The following is a 12481-nucleotide window of genomic DNA, read 5'->3' as shown; positions in this document are numbered from 1 at the left end:
AATGGTTTCACTAGTAAGTGGTACATTGCTTTGAACAGTGTGAATGGCAAATCATTGTGAAATTCTACTTGTGAAAATGCAGTTACAGATATCAAGAATTAGCCTTTAAGCCAGTGAAAACTGAATTGTTGGTATCCATAATTGCTATCATGCACATGATGAAATGTCTACAGGGCTTTGAGTGAAATATGTACCTTAATGCCTGTAGCACAAGCACACGTTTTACTAGTAACAGAATAACTCTGAGTGTTTTCATTAGCTCTGTGACTTGTGGTATCGCTTGGTCATACAACAGCATTTGTTGAGCAGCTCTAACGCCATAATGTGCATGAAACCTGTTTGCTGCCATTTCTAGAGGACATAAGGGAGTAAAGCCATTTGTTTAATAGAAACCAAACATAACTTTTCTAAACTTTTCATTATCATGTTTGTCTGTTTTTTTCCCCCTACTGTTGCCAACCTGTGTGTGGGGCTGTACAGCTTCTCTACATAAGTAGCTGCGATGCTGGAAATAATATTTATTGTTGTCTTAAAGTAGTTAGCGGTTATTTTCGTAAATGCACTCTTTCTCTCTCTGATGAGTTCGCCTGATTTTGATGTGATTGTTGAAGTCCCCGCTTTCGCTTTTGCACTCAGTAATCGGTTTCCTTGCGTATCATGCACTCCATCCAAAACAAAAACAAGGGAACTGACTTTAACAGCACATTTTATTTTCACGTAACAATAGTTGTTGCTGCCTCACTGACCACTTTTTTAAATGTACGTGACTGTTTCCGTAGCATTTCAGATGTTTCGACGATGTATTGAAGTGATGTAGTACATTTTGACAAAATGATGTTCTTGCTATTTTTCTGGGGGTCAAATTCTTGGACCGTGAGCCAGGATGTTGACAGACTTTAATTTGATCGAACAGTTCCAGTTAATCATTAATGTAGCGTGTCAGTGAGCATTACCTGTACGTTCAGTTTTTGTGGCTGTGTAGCGCCTGTTTACACATGATATTGTGCATCAAAAATGCCTTAAGTATTTAACAATCATAATTTATGACTAACTTTACCTACTATGGATTCATATTTAAGTTCTGTATCGCAATGTAATCAATCTATTTATTTACGTACGCTTAACGTGTGTATAAATACCTCATTGTGCTATACTTTAATGGGAGTGCTTTGCATGTGGTTGTACTTTAAAAAGGGGCATACGTGTCAAAACAAGCTAAAAAAAAAAAATCCAAGGGTGGGCTGAAATGTGATATTATGTGTTGCTGTAGTTTTTGGTCACATTCCATTTAATGCAATTTATAAAGCATCTGTGAGCTAGTAGACAGTAAACTGTTAAAATGGACTGGAATTGTTTTGCATGTTTTATTTTTTGCACCTCTCACTGGCATTCTGAAAACATACGTGCACCATTGTCCGCTTATGTTTTTTTTAAAGGAATAGTTCACCCACAAATGAAAAATTCTCTCATTAACTCACATTCATGTCATTTTCAACCTGTATTACATTCACAGTGACCACGGCTGTCAAAAAACTCCATAAAAGTATTAACTTTCAAGTCTTTATTCACTGAAAATTTCTCCTCTCCTCTGCTGCAGATCTTAAATCTCATTATCCATTCTGCAATGTGCAGTTGATTTTTACCCTCCTTTGTTATTGAAAAATTGCACCTCCCTTTGGTATTCACGGTCATATTTACCGGAAGGGTCAGATTTGAAACCCTCTTTTTTTTATTTTTTTTATTTTTGATGATGATGATGATGATGATGATAATGGTGATAATACCATTTCTTCTTCCCTGAAGAACAATACAATTATGCATTTCTTTGGTTTTTTTTTTGTTGCTATTTTGACCTTATTTGTATTTCCCCATTAATCTGCATATACAAATAAGCACATTTTTGAATCAAATCAAATCAAATTCAGAACCTACACTTCTATAAGTTGAAAAATGAAGAAAATGAGAATGTGACATACATTGCAGGCAGATTGCTGCCATCTGGTGAACAAAATATAAATAACATGACTTGAAAACCATTCAATTTCAAACTTTCTATAGTAAAAATGTATTTTGCAAACTTGCATGTATGTGTGTGTATGTGTGTGTGTTAGATTGCTGTCATCAGCTGGAAAATAGATGAATTGTACTGCCAACAATGACCAAAAGATAGCTGTAGAGGTCCACTTATTGATGCCCTGGTTCAGTGTGTGTGTGTGTGTTCTGCATTGTGAATGTGTTATCGTCTCACCCCTTCATTTCTGAGTGTGTGTTTAGCATTGTGACTGATTTATTTATTTATTTATTTATTTATTTTTGGACAAATATAAAAAAAATCTCTGTGTTATGGTCTGACCAGTTCATTTTTTATATCCTCTTTTTCTCCTTGTCCTCATGGTGGCACGGTTACTCACCTCAATCCGGGTGGCGGAGGACAAGTCTCAGTTGCCTCCGCTTCTGAGACTGTCAATCCGCGCATTTTATCATGTGACACGTTGTGCATGACACCGCGGAGACTCACAGCATGTGGAGGCTCATGCTACTCTCCACGATCCACACACAACTTACCACACGCCCCACTGAGAGCGAGAACCACTAATCACGACCACGAGGAGGTTAACCCATGTGACTCTACCCTCCCTAGCAACCGGGCCAATTTGGTTGCTTAGGAGACCTGGCTGGAGTCACTCAGCACACGCTGGATTTAAACTCTCGACTCCAGGGGTGGTAGTCAGCATCAATACTCGCTGTGCTACCCAGGCTCCCTCACCAGATCATTTTTGTGTGTTTGTGTGTGAGTGGGTGTGTATGTTTTGCACTGAGGATGTTTTAGAGTCTCACCCTGTAATTTCTGTCTGTTTTTTGGTCTTTCCCATTCATTTTCAATGGTCAGTCAATTTTGACCGTGAATACCAAAAGGTATTTTCTTTACAACCACTTATTGACTTATCGAATCAAGCCCTAACCCTATTTTTTTTTTTTTTTTTTTTTTAGTATGTTCAGATGACAAATGGGGGAAAAGTCACCAAGTTTTGTACTGCTCAGACAAAGGAAACCATTTGTATTAAATGAGGAAAATTTATTTCGGTCAAAAATGACCGAATACCAAAAGGAGGGTTAAAGACGTCCAAACTTGCACGCCGCACCATTTTTTTAAAATTTATTTCTGAAGCAGATGTGAATGAGATTTGAGATCTTTGGCAAAGGGGAAGATTTTTAGAGAATATGACTTAAATTTGGATCTGTGTGCACAAATCTATCATATGACTTCAGAAGACTTGAAATATAGTTTGTGAGTCATATGGGCTACTTTTATAATACTTTTAAAAGGTGGATTTGTCATTTTTGGAGCTTGACAGACGTGGTCACATTGAACTGCTCTTGTATGGAAACAAATTGATTAAAGTTATTCTCTTTGTATATAACAGCAGAGGGGTTTGTGTTAGCATTTTGACAGAACTTTCATTTTTGGGTGAACTTTTCTTTGGTATTTGAAAAGGTGGTGAATCTGTGTGACCTAAAAGTGAGGAGTGGATTAAATGCTTGTTTACTGTGATTATAGCTGCTTGTCTTTACTTTAGCTTTTGATTACAGCCACGTAATTGTACAATGTATTTTTGTAGATTTCAAGTGATGCTTATTTTGCCCATTAGTAGCAAATTTGTTTTCTTTTTTGTATTGTACTTTATAAGAGGGGCTTTAAAATGTCTGAATGCATTAATACCGGTGGTATTGTGGTACATTATAATAGAGCTACCGTATGTTTTATTTCTCACAATGTCATATTTCTCAATATTCTGCCAATACAGAATTGTGTTTTAAAGTAGAACACAGTACCATATTGATATGGCAGACAGCTATTATTTTCAGTGCAGATGGGCAAAAATGTAGATAATTTTTTTCTGCCATACAAAATGGACAGTCAAGTGGAATTTTACCTGGAATACTGGTTGTTTTCTAGTTTTGTGCACATGTAAACACTTCCGATAGTTTCAGAAAGCGATACAAAGAAAAAGAAAAGTGAAAAAAATGGCTTTATATTTTATGATTTCTTTCTCTAGCCTGTGTAGCCTTAAAGTGTCTTTGATTTGATCCATTTCTCCAGCAGATTTTGGACATAAGCAATAGTAGTTTCATGTGTCGCTAACAGACTGATTCATAGATTCTAAAGCACAAGCTCTGTAATGCATGTCTTTCTCAGGTTTTAATATGCGTATGAGAATGGATACATATGTTAAAATATTTCTGATGTTTTTCTGCTGCTGACATAAAGAAAAATAGAAAAGAAAAAAAAAAGTTGAATAACCTGCCAGTGAAGGGAAGAGGCTCTTTGTACGAGACACTGCTGTGTGCTGTTACTGCGCAATGTTTCTGACATCAATATTTTATAGCTCAAGTAGAAAAATATTTAAGCAATAGCTTGGTGATTCTAATGTATGAAAACTAGATAAGTGTATATTGCGTAAAAAAAAGAAAGAAAATCTTAGATTCACTTTTGGTGGATTTTGTACTGTATTTATTACTAATGATAATGCAAAAAGTTGCATAGCTTAACCCAAATTTCTTTCTTTTTTAATTTCTTGTCTTGTATATGACCCTTTTTGTATGTGTTTTTTCAAATAAAATGTTGAAAATGCTCAAAAGGTTACAGCTGTACATTGCACTTTGTAATCTGCACTTTAATTGGTGAATATTAGATATATGGTAGATAGCTGGCGGTTAAAGATTTTGACCATCAGCACAAAGTCTGGTCCACTTTGCATCTTATTCTGTTCACTTACACAGAAAGAGACCGTCTGACTGACACATTATCAACCACAGTTTGCTTTTTTCATGACACTACGGAGTGGGTTTATCTGAAGCAAAACCACACAGGGTTGCGTTTTCCGTACAACGACATACCTCACTGCTTAATCACCATAATATAATGTGACGCTGGAGAAACTGACTAGCTTGTCATAACAGTTCTGTATGGATTTTATAGGCTTGACAGAATGAAAGATATAGAATGCACTGCATAGTGTGGTATGATAGTGTTTTCTGGTGATGGAAAAAAGTATATGTTTTTTTTAATCAAATATTGACAGAGCAACACGATAAGATTGATTTTTAATCATTTCAATAAAAAGGTGACTGATTTACTTGGTTGCTGTTGTGTACCTGTTGCTTATTTTTCTCAAGAGCATTATTAATTCATGTCCACTTAATCCTGCGCTAAAGACGCAGGACTAAAAATGACAGAAACCACCATTTTTTTCTCTCTCCCCAATTCCCAATGTGCTCCAAGTCCTCGTGGTGGCGTAGTGACATAGTGACTCGCCTCAATCTGGGTGGCAGAGGATGAATCTCAGTTGCCTCCGCGTCCGAGACCGTCAATCCGCGCATCTTATCACGTGTTTGTTGAGCGCATTACCGCGGAGACATAGCGTGTGTGCAAGCTTCACGCCATTCTCCGCGGCATCCACACACAACTCACCATGCACCCCACCGAGAGCGAGAACCACATTATAGCGACCACGAGGTGGTTACCCCATGTGACTCTACCCTCCCTAGCAACCGGGCCAATTTGGTTGCTTAGGAGACCTGGCTAGAGTCACTCAGCACACGCTGGATTCAAACTCGCGACTCCAGGGGTGATAGTCAGCGTCAATACTCGCTGAGCTACCCAGGCCCCAGAAACCACCATTTTTAAAAAATACGGTCTCAAATGTTGACAAGATATGTTAGTTGGAACGATGGTTTCAGGAAACAACAAATCATTGAAGCATGTTGGTAATGATGGAACGTGCGACCATAGTTCGTTAAAGATGCTTTAGAGAAACCTACACACATAGATACATTAGTTTTGCTAATGCAGGCCAACTGTGGCAGGATATTCAATGCTCAGGACATGTAAGAACTACTGACTGGAATGCAGGTTCTAGACTGACCAGAATCAAAGCTCAATCCCATTCCCCCCCCTCTTCTTTCCAGCCTACACTCCATTTTCCTCTTAAAGCCAAAAAGTCCCAGTGACCATATCAAGTTAAAATGCAATCCATTCATTTAGCAAGAACGTATGCTTTTCCCCCACACGTCTTCAATCTGCTTTTTTGTGGATTTTTCTTTCATACCAAGAGCAACCAGCACTCAGGTCATTCATTCACTCTGAATTAAAACTGGTTTCCTGAAAGGTGTTGTGAGAACCAAAAACAATAAAGAAAAGAAAATATAAATGTGGTAAACAACCACAGAAAAGAGGAAATGAAATAATGCCCATTGAGAAAGCTGTGAGCTTTTAAAGTCTCTCCACAGCTGATCAACATCAGTCATCAACACTTCTCATGACACCATCAGAGCAATCAGCCAATCAGTGAGAGTAATCAATTCCCTTTAATGCAAGACACACCCACAATCAGTGGAGGCACCACACCTTTAAAAGTGGAGCGGCAACATTTGGTGAAGGTTCTTCTGGCGTTGATATATGTGGTGCTTTGATGAACATTTGCAAGATGTTTAATGAATTTAAATGTGGCAATCATACAAGCATTCCATGAGTTGTATTCAGTTAAAACGATGGGGGTGGGGCTCTCTGTCCTAGAAAATTTTAATTTCATTCTAGAATGCAAAACATCCCTGAATTTAAACATTTTCCTGATGTGTTCACCCATATGAGAACTGCTTTATATGGACTCTATTCAAGGACAAGAAACTGATCAAACTCTCCTAAACCACGCTCTTATATGAATCATTAGAAATCATTGTAGTGAATCGGTTCATTTGGATGATTTATGTAGATGAATCATATACTGAATATTTAATTAATTGCAATTTAATTCAATGCATTTATTTTCATAATGGTGTATCTGTTCAAATGCTGTTTAATGCTGATATTACTGTTAAAAAAGACAATGCGTTCATTTATTTTCACCCTGTTGTTAATAGCTTGTAGTGTAACTAACAATTTTTAAAGGTTATAGCTTCAACTCAAAATGGCTCAGAAACAGAATTAAATAATTTTGATAAACTTATACACAATACAATTACTGATTTTATTGTCTGAATGAATTATATGCAGTTTTGCTGTAATTTCCATATCAAATAAGGCATAAACAGTCCCAACCAAAAAAAAATAAAAATTAAAAAAAGGGCAATGTCGCCACATGGCAACTCTATACCACAATTGAAAAAGTTCCAAAAACTATTTTTTCTTAAAAATGATACTTTCATTTTTTATTAGTTGGGAAACAAATGTATATACATAGAACTCCTATAAGCTCAAATTGAGTGAAAAATGATCACGCATTCTTCAATATTGTCGATTATCGTTGTCACTTTAGCTGAGCTCATCGGTTGTCATTCAGAAGGGCTAACTGCACTCTTCATGCCTTTTCCTGAAAAGAAATATAAATCATGATTTTGTTTTATTTATGCATAATCATATGCAATTATATTATGGTAAACCCTGACAAATAAATAAATAAATAAATAAATAAATGCAATAATATAATTGTGTCTATAAAAATTCTCAAAGTAGTGCAATTCCATTGTGGTACAGTGTTGCTATAGGCTATGACAACGTTCATGTTTTCTTAATCTTCTGTAAATCGTTTGATTAAGTGTTAGATAAAGTTGATCAGTAAACAACAACTAATTAACTTCTTAAGGATGCAGCTAAAACACATACAAAAACAAAAAACATACTAAAATGTGTTTAACAGAGCAATTTGTGGAGCACTTCAGGAGTCTTTGAGACCAAATCAAACGTCATGTTGTTTAATAACTGCTTATTATTGGTTACTTTATAGACTGCCCTTTCATTTCCAACAATGCATTATGTTGTAGTTCTTTCTGCAAGGTGAGAAGGACCATGCAGAATTAAGGTGGAACTCTAACTAAACCATATTACTCAAACAAACAAGCTGAATAAACAAACAATTTCAATGTAAAACAAGATTGTTGGGAAATATCCTGAGATGAAGGTTTTGATTGGTTTGTCTGTCTTGTCCATGTCTTCAGGTCATTATTCCAAGTGATTTGAGAGAATCTCTTTGTTTGTTTTCAATTAAGCCACAGTTCACTGAAAGAGCGCTGATGTCACTCCAGTAAATTACAGTTTCAAACATCAGTTTGCCTGTTTTGGCTGCCTTACCCACGGTTCTCTCTCTCTCTCTCTCTCTCTCTCTCTCTCTCTCTCTCTCTCTCTCTCTCTCTCTCTCTCTCTCTCTCTCTCTCTCTGTGTGTGTGTGTGTGTGTGTGTGTGTTTTGGCTGCTGACACAAAAGTTGCAGGTTCAAATCCATGAGAATGTAACAACCCTGCTCTTTCAATAAACAAGGTATTTGGCTCAAGAGATTTTCTCTGCAGTTAGTGATGCACACTTACTGAAATGGCAACAGTAATTCTCATTACAAAAGAGGTTTATTGACATTTTTGTAAAAATGTACAAATAAGTCTTTGTCCCGGGCCTGAATCAGGCTTTAGTTATAAAATCATACATTTAATATTTTGGGTACAGCACTCTTTGATATATGTCCATCTGCTTTATTTTTTTCCAACCACTTTCCACAAACGAATATGTTGGTGACCCAGTTGGCGGTGTTCGTGACCTCCACACACTCCAGGAACCAGCCGGGTGACGTGCTGCTGTTGTCATGTTCAACTTTGACCCTCAACAGTTCACCCAAATCCAGCATCTCCAAAAGGAAGTGGTCCGTTCGACCTCTTTCAAACAGGTTTCTGAACTTCTGTTTCAGTGCTCGCTTGCCCGAGTCTCCGTTGACGCCGCAGATCGTGATAAAGACGTTGGCATCGGTGGCGGCTCCCTTCATGTTTCCAGTGATGACGATAATTTAATATTTGATGGGAACCAAATTGTGGACTTTGCACAGATTTGGTACACTCAAAAGTCATGAATTCATCTTTCTTGGCTGCCAGTGGGATCTGAGCATCACAGGTGAAATAATATCTGTGGAGGATAGACAGAGCCAGAATGACTGTCTGTTGTGTTTATGAGTAATTAGAAATTTACTTATATACTCACTTGTTGCCAATCTCTTTCTCGGTCCACCACCTCATGCACGTGCCAGAAAGATCCACTCTTCACTATTTTCTCCTTCGTTATGTGGCCCAAACAAATACTAACTATCTCTCCCAAATGTTTTGAGGACACACTTCATATAATTTTTGTTTCTTATCTTACAAACCTTTTGTGTCACAACAAAATTGCCATACTTCCATTTTGTGTTATTTGATTCTTTAAATTACTTTACGGTTAAAAATGGTCATTATGAAGAATGAGAAGGTGTGTCAGAACGTTTCACTGATAGTGTAGATATTAACTCCTTCAACTCTTGGCGGGGCTAGAAGCGTGCGATAAGTTTACGCTTAAATTGTATATGTTCCCGAATATATGTCAAAATGTGGTACCATTTGAAAGCTTAGAATCTGATCTTTTCAAAGAATGATATCACTTTTGCATTTACATTACATAAATTAAATCCTTAAAAACTTGACGTCGCAAATGAGCGCCACCTAGAGGTTATGATGTAGAAATATGCATATGAACAGAAAAGTTTTTCACATTCATCTTAAGGAGACAGTGATACAAAAAGTGCTGCATTACAAAGTTTCACAAGCATTAGAATAGTAGTATCCAAGACAGATTAGAGTGCAACAAGAATATATATAATATATATAATATATAATTAAATATTTCTTTATTTTTTTAATTAGTTTTAAATGAGGTTAAGTGCTCATGGAAAAGATGTGTTTTTAGCTGTTTTTTTGAAGACAGAGAGTGAGTCTGCTTCACGGATGGAGTTGGGAAGGTCATTCCACCAACATGGTACAGTGGAACTGAAATCCGGGAAAGTGTTTTAGTGCCTCTTTGTGTTGGTACCACAAGGCACTGCTCATTAGCCGACCGCAGGCTTCTAGTGGGTACGTAGCTCTGCAGAAATGATTTTAGGTATGCTGGAGCAGACTCAGTAACTGTTCTGTATGCCAGCATCAGAGCCTTGAATCTGATACGTGCATCAACCGGCAGCCAGTGAAGAGAGACAAGGAGTGGTGTAACATGCGTTCTCTTTGGTTCATTAAAGACCAGATGTGCTGCTGCATTCTGGAGCATTTGCAGGGGTCTAACTGCGCATGCAGGGAGGCTTGCAATGAGAGCGTTACAGTAGTCCAGTCTAGTTATGACAATTGACTGGACAAGAAGTTGTGTGGCATGTTCAGAGAGGAAGGGTCTATTTTCCTGATATTGTAGAGTGTAAATCTACATGATCGTGCTGTCTTTGAGATTGAAACTGAGTTGATTATTGATGGTTACCCCTAGATTTCTGACTGTTTTGGAAGGTGTTACTGTAGTTGAACCCAGCTGCACGGTGATGTTGTGTTCAACAGCAGGGTTGGCAGGAAAGACGAGGAGCTCAGTCTTGGCTGGGTTAAGTCGCAGGTGGTGTTCCTTCATCCAGGCCGAGATGTCTGTCAAACAGGCCGAGATTTGAGCAGTCACCGTGGTGTCGTTGGGCTGGAAAGACAAGTAGAGATGTGTGTCATTGGCATAGCAGTGGTAAAAGAAACCGTGTGCCTGAATGATGGGTCCCAGTGATGTTGTGTATATAAAGAAGAGAAGTGGCCCAAGCACTGAGCCCTGAGGTACCCCAGTAAGTAGCTGATGTGACTTGGACACCTCACCTCTCCAGGCTACCTTGAAGGACCTTGAGAGATAAGAATTAAACCAGTCAAGCACAGTTCCTGTAATGCCCAGAGAGGGTGGATAGTAAGATCTGATGGTTGACTGTGTCGAAGGCTGCAGAAAGGTCCAGTAGAATCAGGACGGATGATCTGGATTCAGCTTTCGCCTGTCTCAGCGACTCAGTGACAGACAGCAGGGCAGTCTCTGTGGAGTGTCCACTTTTGAAGCCTGACTGACTGTCATCCAGCAGCTTGTTCTGTGAAAGATCTGATTGAAAACTGCCCTTTCAAGTGTTTTCGCCATGAATGGGATGACAGAGACTGGTCTGTAGTGTTCTACTTGTGTGGGGTTAAGTGCAGGTTTTACTCAAGCCTGCTTAAATGTAGTGGGAAAAATGCCTGTAAGTAGAGATGCATTAATTATTTGTCTGAGTGCAGGTAGGATGGACGGAGAGATGGCTTGGGGAAGGTGGGAAGGAATGGGGTCAAGGAAACAGGTGGTGAGATGGTTGGAGAGGAGGAGTTTAGAGACCTCCATTGTCAGTCAAAGGAGAGAACATAAAGATAGAAGAGCTGCATACAGGAGACGGGTTTTTGAGAGGGTGTGGTGCTGAGAATGTCCTGCTGATGGCTGTAACCTTATTAGTAAAAAATGTGGTGAAGACATCTGCTGTCAGGCGATGGAGGGGGAGGACAGAGAAGTGTGTTGAATGTTCTAAATAAGCTGCGAGTGTCTGTGATGTTGTTGATCTTGTCCTGGTAATAGGAAGTTTTTGCAGATTTAACGTTATCGTAAAAAGCAAGCAGCGACTGATAATTACCCAGATCTGCTGGATCTTTAAATTTCCACCATCTCCCCTCAGCCGCCCTGAGGTCAGTCTGATGTTCACGAAGAACGTCAGAGAGCCAGGGGCTGGGCGGTGTCATACGTGCTGGCTTAGAGGAGAGAGGACAGATGCTGTCTAGACAAGCTGGGGCTTGTCTTGGTGTATGGTGAAATCTCCAAGAACCACAAGTGGCCTGTCATCTTCAGGGAAGGAGGACCACAGGACATCCATCTCCTCAAGAAAGTTAATCAAGACGGTCTTACTGAAACTTTTGGGATGCAGTTCTGAGGCTCTCCATGTCAGATTCAGCAACTGCAGGATCCACAATAAAAATTTGTTCAGATGGAACATGAAGATACAAACAAAACACAATGAACAGTATAAAATCAACTTTTTTTTTTAAATTTTAGAATCATGTCCATGTTTGCACAATTTATCATAATAATTTTTTTATTATTCCATAAACGTTTAAAGGGATAGTTCACCCAAAGCACCTTTAGCAACAGCGTCTTCTAGATTATCTTCTGGTACATCTTTTATATCACTAGTCCTTTGCTTTTTTGGTTTTGGTGTGGGCATGTCATGTGGCACACTGTAAAAGTGGGATTTACTGTTTTTGCCTCTTTCTGCTCTCTTTGCCCACCTCTCTTCTACAAATGCCACATTTCTTGATGGCTTCTTTGGTCAGGGAAAATTGTTCCTCAAGATACATTCCCTGTATCTTCCCTTCAGAGATGCATACATAGTGCAAATGAATATAACAATTCCAAACCATTTTTCGATGTGATGGTTAGTGTCTCTTGTCGCACAACTGTCAACCGAATGAAGTGTCACTGCCATGTCAATGGCATACTTTTTTAGATCTCCCAAAAGTACCTCGCTCCAAAGAGGGAAGATGGCCATGTAATTTTCCAAAAAGAAAAGTGATGATACCCGGGCAGTGATAAGGATTTTCATCACATTCCTCCTGTGTCTCCT

The sequence above is a fragment of the Myxocyprinus asiaticus genome, chromosome 33, assembly GCF_019703515.2.
Source record: "Myxocyprinus asiaticus isolate MX2 ecotype Aquarium Trade chromosome 33, UBuf_Myxa_2, whole genome shotgun sequence".
In the NCBI taxonomy this organism is placed as follows: domain Eukaryota; kingdom Metazoa; phylum Chordata; class Actinopteri; order Cypriniformes; family Catostomidae; genus Myxocyprinus; species Myxocyprinus asiaticus.
The sequence above is the reverse complement of the archived record's forward strand: the minus strand, read 5'-3'. Positions refer to the sequence as shown.